This window comes from Crocodylus porosus, unplaced genomic scaffold, assembly GCF_001723895.1.
Source record: "Crocodylus porosus isolate Cpor-Errol unplaced genomic scaffold, CroPor_comp1, whole genome shotgun sequence".
In the NCBI taxonomy this organism is placed as follows: Eukaryota; Metazoa; Chordata; order Crocodylia; family Crocodylidae; genus Crocodylus; species Crocodylus porosus.
Window position 1 is genome coordinate 1,445,090 of NW_017728913.1, and position 11,625 is coordinate 1,456,714.

Below are 11,625 nucleotides of genomic sequence, written 5' to 3' on the forward strand. Positions count from 1 at the left end.
CAGGCTCAGGGGTGATCTGATGGCCACCTATAAGTTTATCAGGGGTGACCACCAGTATCTGGGGGAATGTTTGTTCACCAGAGTGCCCCAAGGGTTGACAAGGTCGAACAGTCATAAACTACTACAAGACCATTTCAGGCTGGACATAAGGAAGTATTTCTCTACTGTCTGAGCTCTCAAGGTCTGGAACAGCCTGCCACCGGAGGTGGTTCAAGCGCCTACATTGAACACCTTCAAGAGCAAATTGGATGCTTAACTTGCTAGGATCCTATGACCCCAGCTGACTTGCTGCCCTTTGGGTGGGGGGCTTGACTCAATCTTCCGAGGTCCCTTCCAGCCCTAATGTCTATGAAGTCTATGAAGGAGGGAGTGTCCCACAACAACCACTCAGGAGAGAAGGGGTGGGTGATCCTCCCTTGCCTACAGGATCTGGCACCTCTGCAGGCTCCACTGGGGCTTCAAGAGGTTTGTACCTGTTGAAAAGCCCCAGAGGGGAGGGGATCTTGGTGTGGTGGGCCATGGGGCCCTTGACGACATTGATCCAATCCCCTGGCTACACAGTATGGGAGATCCCCAAGTCCTCCCTTGTCCTGGGGGGTGAACTTGGTCGACCCTCCAACTCCAGGGGATGGAGGGCCTGGCAATAGGAGTCTATCTCCTGCTCACCCTCCCTGATGGCACACAGTCTCTGGACTGTGGCCTGGAGCTCCTCTACCTGATGCCTCAGAGACTCCAAAGGGAAACAAACCTTGCAAGGGGAGATGGCCATGCTCCTGGTCCCATGAGCCTGGAAATGTGCCAGGCATCCCCTGCAGCTGAGAGCCAGAGGCTCTGTCTGCATGGAACCATGGACCCATGAGTTTCATCTGGGTAGAGGCCTCTGAGGGGCCAGAGGGGGAGGCTGCAGGCTCTGAGGGAACCCTCAGGGTGTGGTGTGTGCCCATCCACATCATGCCACTTGTCGGCCAGCTACTAATGGGACTAGCTTCCCTAGGGCTCACTGGCAGGACCTCAGGCCCTCCTACTCACCTTTCTGTGCAAACTCCCATACTAAACTCATGCGCTGGGCCCAGAAACATGCCTGCTTGCGTAGCCTGTTCACAAGGCTCTGGTTGCATGGCTTCCTTGGGGGCTGGGCAAAGTAGGAGCCCATGTGGGATGAGACCCTCCTTGGCTCCTCTCAGCTGCCTCCCTGCAGCTGAACTATACTAGTCCCCTCCCACCATGGGCCCCACTTACCTCCAGCTGTGCTAGGGGTCAGCGAGGGCACTCTGCAACTGTTGGGGGGTGCTGGGGGGGGCTTTGAAGTGCAGGGGCACGATGGGCCTTTACGCATGCATCTTGTGCTGCTCCCTAAGCCCAACTGTGTTTTGTTTTTACTTTGGCGGGCCCTTTTAAACTATGCGCATGTACAGTGGGCCTGCCGCTGGCACCGTGCTGTTCCCGGGCAAGGGGGAGCCCTACCTGGGGTTTGAGGGACCCTGCCCCACCAGAGAGGGACCGATGAGTACCCTTTCCCCCTCTCCTACTCTCTCCCTGGGGGGCTGGGCCAAGCTGTGCAGCTGTTGGGGGTTGCTGGGGGGCTTTGGGGTGTGGGGGCACAATGGGCTTTCACCCGTGCATCTTGCACCACTCCCTAACCCCATCTGTTTCGCAGAAAGAGAAGGAGGGGGCAACCAGCAAAGCTCAGAAGTATGGGAAATACTCATAGTAGAACATAGGCATAGCTATACCTATATCTTCCCCAACCAGTGGCAATCCAACCTCTTCTTCAACACCTCCAGTGATGGAGAGTTCACAACTTCCCTAGGCAGTCTATTCCACTGCCTTCCTACTCTAACAGTAAAGAAATTTTTCCTGATATCCGATGAGATGTTAGGAATGAAATAATGGAAATTATTCATCAAATGATTGGGCAGAAGGAAAGAATTAGAGCAAGAAATTTAATTCTTAAGTGTGAGAGCAGATACTGGAGAGAAGCAGCCTCAGATGAGCTGAAAGCAATTATCATTTGATGGAAAAAAGTGATCTGGGAAATTTGCCTAGTTTAGTTAAGAATGACGCAGAAAATAAAGCAGTACTTCAGAGTAAAAGATGTAGGCTTTAAGAGAAAAGCCTTGCTAGTTCTCACTTCATCAGTGTGGACAACCATTGTTATTACCAGGTCCTTGATATCAGTTTGGGGGCAAGCAAAGTAAGGCTGGAAGAGACATAGGCCACATACAGATATTCACTTTCTCCTGAGAGAATCCCAGGAGAAACCACAAGTGTTCAGGATGTTCGGGATTTTTCTTTCACAAAATGGCTGCTTCAATTGAAAAATAACCTTGGAACAACCAGGGTTAAATCATTCCCAGAAGAGTTTCTCTTGAGAGAGCAAATGTTTGTGCACATTCCCTCCTGAGAGAAGCACAATCCTCCAGTCTCCCAGAGTCCTTTGCTCCCACCCCTGCAAGGAGACAGTGGCTACATCTACATCAGCCACAAGTACTAAATGACTGTGCAGTAACCAGCATTACTGTGCAGTAGTGTCCCTGAATGGCTTTTTGGTGACACCGATTGTGCAGTAGTTCATTACTACTGTGCAGTAGTGTCACATCAGACTTCATGCCACATGATTCTACTACGCAGTAGTAATGAGCTACTATGCAATTAGTGTCCCATGTAGACACAACCAGTGTGTCAGTTGTTGGACTTTGCTGCTTCAGCTGAGCAGGGACCAGAATTCATTCCCTTCACAATCCCATGTTGTGCTACAGGAAGACACTGGCTGACTGAGCAGTATGAGTCAGCCAATCAAGGATGCTTTGTGGCTTTGCTGCTATCTGTCTCTGGCCATACTGAGGGAGCCTGTAGAGCATGCCGAGATGTGTATAGTGGGGCCCCCAGCTCCTCAGTCTTAGCACTGCAATGTCTTTTCTTGAGTCCTGGGTAAGTTTTTCTACCAGGCAAACAAACCTGGAAGAATTCTCCCAGATCATTTGAATCTGTGTACACAGCCCTTGTTAGGAAGCTGATGAGTACTTGTGTTCAGATCCAACAATGTGTGGGTTGCAAGCTGCTTAACTACATACATAACATGTGTTGTTTCAAATCCTGTACACAGAAGTCTCTAAATTTTCATATAGTCATTTACTGCAACCATAAGAGGTAAATATGTTAGTCACTGCAGGATCTAGTTTAAATTATTTTTAAAGAACAATGCCCAAATATTGTATGCCCTAGCAAATAATCTTGATGTATGCTTAGAAATAGCATATGCCCTTTATCTATCAAACTGTGATCTGATAAGATTGCAGCAATATTTGCTGAAAATTATTTCTTTACCTTAATTACCTGTAACTTTGTTTTGGCTCTAAAGGTTTAGTTGAAGCCCAAATAAAGAAAATATGTTTTTCCTGCTGAAAGAGACCCTTTGAGAACATGAGGACCATGCTTATGTTCTTAAGTTATTCTGAAAAAAAAAAGGACAATAGGACTAGACAGCCTTGGTACTACTGGCTAGTCATACCTCCTTCAGCCTCTTTGAATTATTTAGGACATTATATATTAGCAGCCAAGTAGTTTGCATAAGGGTGGATCACACTTGTTTTTCTTCTTGGAATTGTTCCTATATGTCAGGATAGGATTTCATTGGAACTATGGTGAACTTCTGGGCAACAATTTCAATAGTTTAACAACTGGGGACCTGAGTTTCTTAGGAGAATAATTCATTACAAAACCAGTTACTTGTCTCTTTCTCAAATCAACAGCTTTGTTTTAATTAGTCAAGGCCTTTCCAAATGTGTTAGCTTGTTTTTGTTTCAAATTGAGAAAAAAAATATAGTGTGGCTAACCAAACCACTGAAGCATAGAAGGCATGAAGCAAGTATATGTGGGTTTATGTTAATCGCTTTAGAGACCAGGATTACTTGGATTAAAAGAAGCAGCCATAGAAATAAACACATTATCTTCACCCAGAGACAACTAATAATCTAACTGGAAATCCTAAAGAATTAAAGAAACCTCACTACAAGTAAAGAACATGTTTCAACTAAAGAAAAATCCATTCCCATGTGAAAAACAAACCATTTTATCAGTTTAGAGCAAGATACAAAATGCAAACAACAAATTAAACCACAACAAATGTGGTCAAATTCTAATATTCTTCATCTATTCAAGAAAAATTCAGCCTGGAAAATTAAAGGTTCAGAATATGGAGAAAATAACTAAGAACTTCAGCTCTGTTATAAAAGAGATTTCATTAAACCTTCTCTGTTAACAACTTGCCTATTTAAAGTGCGGTAATCACAACTTAAAATCAAGGTTATTAAATAAAGCAAAATAACTATTAACAAATTAATGCTTTAATCCAGCAATTCCAATTTTAATTTACACTGACAAAACAATGTAAAAGTATCTTAGAATGAGCATACATTTCAAGTATAAGCCCTTCAAGATTCATTTAATGGAGGTAGTTGGAAAATGAGGTCCTCTTCAATAGGAAATGTTGATTTCATATAGCCTGAATTATATATTATTTTATTTTATAGGGATATGCTACCATTCAGACCCATGGAAGTTGTAGTGTGAGAGCCTTATTCTCCCATTGTCCACTATGGGCCATGCTTCCTTGCTAAAGTGTATTTCATATGATAGGGCCTTCTGCTCCGCTCCCCACACTCACTCATGTGGTGAGCTGCTACTGTGCATCAATCAAATATATTCCAGCTGAGGAACCCAAAAGAATGAGCAGAATGGAAACGGGCACCACAAAGCATCCCCATCCATCACCCCCCTTTCAGTTAAATGTTTCCTTTTTTAGGTACTAAATCAAGATCTTGGATTTGGGGGTTTCTGTTTTTTCAGCAGGAAAGCAGGTATTTTTCACCAAAAAAATGTGCAAAAAAACAAAATGGAAAACAGTGAGTTATAACAAATGTTATAACAAGTGTTTCATGGAACCTCCAACATCCACATGAAAAACTAAATATGATGAAGTGAAACTAACAACTACCATGCTCCAGACAGAGCTCATACACAAAATGATAAAAGAGAAACATCCACTTATCGTTGGGAGACACTTTTCCGAGAACAAACACTGTATTGCACAGCTCTTGTACTGTAAGGAAAACTTACATCATAACTTCAAAAGAGGGGGCTAGAAACAAACATTCAGAACTTTCCTAGACCCTAAGAACCACAGGCTAAACACAGACAATGATTTTACTGCCTGTGCTTTTATTTTATTACAATTTACCTATTCTCTGTTAGCCTCTCTGTAATTCACATGTAATAATGACCTTCTTCCCTTTTGAAAAATTATGCTTATCTACTTTAATGGCCTTCATCTTGGTTTGTAGCTACTTCTCATAACTTGTCTTTGCTTGCAGGTTTGCTGTCTTCTTCCCCTTTCTTAAGTGACTGTTTCATTTACCCAATGGAGTTAAAAATACCTGTTTTTCCTCATATTTAGCTCAGGGTATATCTGTTTCTTGTCTAGACCTAAGGAAAGGCATTTAGTGCCCAAAAGCTTGTCTAATACTTCTTGTAACTATATAGTTGGTCCAAAAAAAGCTATTACCAAACAAACCTCGCTTCCTACATATTCTTCAGACCATCATGGCTACAACAGCGCCATGACCCTGATGAGTATGAACTGACATTCCAAAGCCACAGCAAACCTAAAAGACATTATTTATTATTGTTTTATTTTATTTGCTATTTTTATTAGGTATTATTTATTATCTAGTATTTATTGTTGTTATTAAAAATAATGGTGAACATTTCTGAGTTTCAGACTAAATCTGTTAGGAAAGGTCAAGCCTTGGTTGCTATAATAGAATTGAAGCTGTAGTAATCCACACTCTTCAGGGTAGATGGCCAATCTTCTCATTGAAATAGATAGTCTGCTGTGATATATACTTTCACTATCTCACAAAAGGACTGTATCTTCACCAGAGACTTAGAAAAAAAGGGTGGAGAGGTACATTTAAGTAGAACAAGTATAAAAATCTTTTAAGTAAGTAAAACAACAAGGAATATTTAAAATTAACTTTATGTTCTACAACTGGTATTTTAATGAACAACCCAATAGGCATGACTGTTCATGTATGTGACTGAGTGTTTAACCCCTCTACTCAGCCCTACATACAGCAGTTTTCCAGTTTACCATTGCTGAACTATTCTATTCCCATAATAAACACTGCAATTTCAAAGCAAAAATTTAAGCAATGAAAACTCAGGTGGTATTTGCAGCAGTTGTTTTAAGATTCAAAGGCTTTATTTCCATAGCTTTTAAAATTTCCAATTTTCCATAGATGCTTTTCACATTTGAAGTACCACATTTCCACATTAGAGTGCTGAGAAGGTTTAGAGGCATGAGTTTCTCCTTGCACAATATGATTTCAAACTGGTTCAAAACTAGTCAGGCACAGCAATCTCATTAAGAAGGATTTGAAGGGGAAAAAAATTGATGAGCTGAAGAAATAAGTTGCTGGGGGAGGGGGAAGGGAAGGAAGGAGCGAAAAGCTGCCACTATATATTTTGTAAAGATTACAGAGAGAAGGAATTTAGATAACACTGATTTACCCCTGAAATGCAAAGAATTTAGTAGCTTCAGTTTATTGGAGTTATAAATCAAGTCAGTGAGAAATATTGACAGTGATGGAGAAAGTACCAGGATAAGGCAGGGGTCAGCAACGTTTTCCAGTGGGGCAGGGGGGCTACAATAAAACAGCTTGGGTTAAAAGTGAGTGGCTCCTGCCACTGCTTCTTACTGTGGCTCAGTAAGAAGCTCTGTGCACTGAAGGGCATAGCAAAAAGACCCCCTCCACTGCAGCTTGTGCCACCTGAGTGTAGCGTGGTATGTATGAGCAGAGCTCATCTTCCACCAGAGTCCCAGGGAGTTGACTGTGGCACAGTACATGGACACCCCGCCCACAGCTGCCAAATACTGTCAAAGACATGGCTCCCCACAGGCGAGATCCAGCCCATGGGCCATAGTTTCTGACTCCTTGGCTAAGGGATATAGATGGCAAAGTATGTTTACTAATACTAAGATATTCTGGCAAAAAAAGGTTCAACTGATTTCAGAGTACTATTCAAAATACAGCATTGGTCCAGCTAAGCCAGTATTATTCATCTGAACATAATGTAACCCAGGTGGTACATGGAAAGGTACCCCCTCTCCAATCAAAGGGATGTCAGCAAGTGTGTGCATGCTGTGGGGAGCGTGGCTGCCAAACTGTAAGACAACTCACCTCCTTTCCCTACAGAGCAGAGCAGAGCAGAGCAGAGACCCAGGACACCCAGTGATATTTAACTATGTACAGGTTTCACGATACCAAAATAATATAAAACTTATAACCATAAACATACATAGATACACACATGTACATAGGTTATTTACGTAGGCTTACACAGTCAATAGCTCTTGCAACCCTGAACGCAGGCACAGGCCTATCCCCTGTGGCCTTCAGATTAGACTGCCCCTTGACCCAAGCTCTCTAGCAGCAGTCGAAGGAGCACTTAAGGATAAAACACAGGTTAATTAAGAAATCAACTAAAAGAATACCTAGCAGTGATGGGACAATAATTGAACATACACAGTCAGGTTACATGCAGTCCCTTTAGCTCTCCACCAGCCCTTTGTACCATTCTATGCACCAAAGAGGCTGGACCCCTGCCTTGTGCAGGGATGGGGACCCAATCTACCTAATGCAGCTATGCAGTCCCTTCAGCTCTTCACCAGCCCCATGCACCACTTTGAACACTGATGGGGCTGGGCCCCTGCTTCATGCAGGGTTGGGGTCCTGTGCTGCCATGTGCAGCCGCTGAGATCCAGTCCACCCTCCAACCCCTCCATGCACTGACATGTACACTGGTGCGCTCTTCCCACAACAGCTGGGATGCAGCCACCTGCCACTTCTCCCCACCAGAAGCATCTTCAGGGTGCTTCTGGGGCCACTGCTCCACCCCTGCTGGTCAACTCAACCAGCTCTTCTACAGCCATTGTCTTCACTGGCCTTCGTCAAAAGCCTCTATGTTCTGGGCACACTGGTTTTTTATTCCTTGTGGAGGCTTCACCCCCAGATTGGGAGCAGACCAATAGGAAAGCCTGAGGGGTTAGTTCCCCCTCAGGTCCTCTTCTTTACCTTGCCCCTAGGTCGGGGTGGGGCAAGACTCTCCCCTTCCCTCTCCTCATTGGTGGGGAAGGGGAATGCCTCACCAATTAATCTGAGTCTTCTGGCTCAAGCCAGTAAACTGGGCTGCCACCAGCAAGCCTGCCACATGAAGAACTACCATATGGGGTCAGAACTTAGGTCTATCTTGTTCAATAAGTACTGCATGCTTCTGAGGAAGAAAAAAGAAACAAGACATCCCTCCCTCTATTGGACCCATCCTCTATTTTACCAATGGCCATGTACTGACCTGAGGTTCTATCCTTAGGTTTTTGTTTAATATCCCCAGATGGACCTATCCTCCATAAATTTCCCCTTTTTAACTCAGTTATGGTACTGAATTCCACAATATCCTAACAAGTTAATTATGCAGTCTTTAAACCTGCTGCCTGAATTTCATTGCGTGCCCTCCAGTTCTTAAATTTGAAACATAAAAAAAATTTCTTTTCATTTTTTGCACACTGTTCCTAATTTTATATCTCTTTGTTGTCTCATTTCTGTCTTTCACAAGACTAACAAAGTACTCCAAAGCAAGGCAAAAACTACAGTACTAGGTACCTGGCTGGTCATGCAGAATTGTACCCTGCGTTAAAAATAAACTCATTTCACCCTGGAAAGTTGTACTGTAAATGTGATGTTTAGCAAGCTTCAGGTTCTGAGAAGGCACTAAACAGAGACAAGATTCATAGAGATGGTGTTTTTTTCCTCTTGAGTCCATGTGAAAAGACTATGAATTGCAGTTACCTCAAAGTGCAATTTTTTAGAGGACATAAACATAGTTTCAGGGACAGTCTTCCTGTTTTTAGAGTCTGTATGGCTTGTATTTCATTCCAAATGCCAAGGGACATTATGTATGCATTTTACTTGGCAAAGACGCCACATAACAATTTAAATTTGTAAGGTAAGTGTTTGAATATCTGTGGTAGTGTAAGAGTGATGTTGCAGCAGTGGTGATCTGGAAATTGAGAGAGAGGCAAAGATTTCTGTGGGTAATATAGTTTATTGGACAGCTATGTAGTTGGAATAAAGTTAGACAGGGTTTCTAGCACAAAGCATTCTTTCTTAGGTCCCTAATTACAAAAACTAGGCACAGGATAGTGAAAAACAGCAAAAGAGATGGGGTGAGAGAAATTCGTAGGGATAGCAGACACACAATTAGCAGAAGAAAAGCAGCCAATTATTGGGAGATCAAGGTTTATCAAAAGTCAGGAGGTTCATTCTCATCTTTACTGTGTAGAAAGAATTCAGAAGTTGGGTAAAATATAATGTGTCATAAAGCTGATATCAGTGTTTAGTCCTTGGTTCTTAGTCTCCCATCAGTGGATGAATTTTTGTCCATGTATGTCTGTGAACACAAATATTCAAATACTTACCTTACAAATTCATATTGTTCTGTGAGGTTTTGTCTAGGGCAATACAGATATTTAGGATAAATGAACTGCCCATGTTTAAAATATTATCACAGCAGTATGTGGATTTGCAGGGCTCTAAACTCCCTAGTTAAGGCCTTGTTACACATTATTTCTAGGTGGCTCCTGGAGCTCTCAAACACTGGATTGTCCACACATGAACAACTCAAACTGGTTTTAAGCAAACTTTAGGTAGCTTAAAGTTATGCCACTGCAGGGCAGGTTTATTTCTGATCAACGTTACCCAGCTTGTGTTCCATTAATGCACCTCCCCAAAGATGAACCCTCTAAGCTGCAGTCCTCTGGCATCCTAGGATTCAGTCTCCCCTACCTCACCCTCCTGTTCTGTGTGGACAAACTTTCTACACCCAGAACCCTACTGTCCAGGGGGCAGCTCGGACACCAGGCTACCTTCCTTTCCCACTGCTAGGGGTGTTACCTGCCTAAGCCCTGGGGTACAAACAGCCTGCAGAGCACATACAGAACACATAGATCTGGGTATCCAGGCACCAGGGCATGGATGGGTCCAGGAGTGGGGTCTAAAGGCGTGGGGTGGAATAAGGTAAGCTGGATCAAGTAAGCTGGTGCTTCCTTCCCAGGTCAGAGACAGTAGCTCCTCAAAAAGTGCCTTCCCTCACTGCTTCCACCTCCCAGCCACCTCAGGAAACATAACCAGCATCCCCATAACCCAGCCCCAAATCCCAATTTATTAGAGCATGGGATCATTACTTTACTTCCTCTTTATTTCTTTCTAAATTCTTTTTTTTTTACTTTTTTATTTTATCCATCAGTGGCTGACTTCCTTCATTTCAGAACCCTTCTCCCACCCCCATTTCATTTTGACCTCCAATTTCATTACCCACCCCCATCCCATTAACTCTCTACCTCCCAGTTTCATGTTCCCACCCTCCCCTGCAACCCACCTTCCACACACGCCTCCTAGAGCAGGGGTAGAAGCCTGTCCTGGCTCACCAGCCCTGCAGTGGCAGCTCACAACTGTAACACCTGGCTGGGCTCCTGCTCACCAGCCCTCTAGTGGCAAGTCACAGCTGTGCAGGTAGGGGGAAGTCAGAGAACGATTTTTAACTTTAAGGTGTGACTGCTTCAAACTCAAGCTAGCACTGACACTGACCGACATTAAAGTGTCCTTCAAGCCTTGATGTAATGAGCAAATACTGTTCAACAGTTTGAGGGGACTACCCAGTTCCCTCAGAATAGTAAAAAGACCTTGTCTATTAACTGTGTTGAAGGCCTTTGTCAGATCAATGAAGTCTATATACAGTGCTGTTCATTTTTCTCTACTCTTTTCTTGTAGTTGCTTGACTGAAAATATCCTATTGATGGTAGACCGTCCTGAGAGAAAACTGCATTTAATTTCAGGATAGATTCTTTCATCTAGAGATTGCAGCCTAGGAAGCATGATGTAAGTGACAATGTTTCTGACAATATTCAACAGGGAGATAGCTCTACAATTGTCACAGTCACTTCTGTCCCCCTTATTTTTGTATGATTGCTCTAACCAAGCATCTTTGAAATCTTGTGGTATTTCTTCCCCTTTCCAACAGAGCAGTATAACTTCAAGAAGCTTCTGAAGTAATTCATAGTTGGCACATTTATAGATTTCAGCAGGTAAACAGTAGTTACCGGATGCCTTGTTCCCAGGAATTGATTAAATGGTTATTTGCAAATCTTCTAATGTAGGCTTGTTGTCTATATCCTTCATAACTTCAAACTGTACGAATCCTTCAAGCTCTTCATGTTTGATTTTAGTCTCATTGGAATATACAATTCCATAGTGTTCAATCCAAGGCTCAAGTTGTTTTTGTTTATCGGTGATGACATTTCTTTTTAAGTTTCATAGTTGGTAGGGTTGGAAGGGACCTGAGCAGATCATCAAGTCGGACTCCCTGCCATGGCAAGAAAAAGTACTTGGGTCAAACAACCCCAGCAAGGTGTTCATCCAGCCTCCTCTTAAAGACCCCCAGGGTAGGAGCCAGCACCACTTCGCTTGGAAGTTGGTTCCAGATCCTAGCTGCCCTGACAGTGAAGTAGCG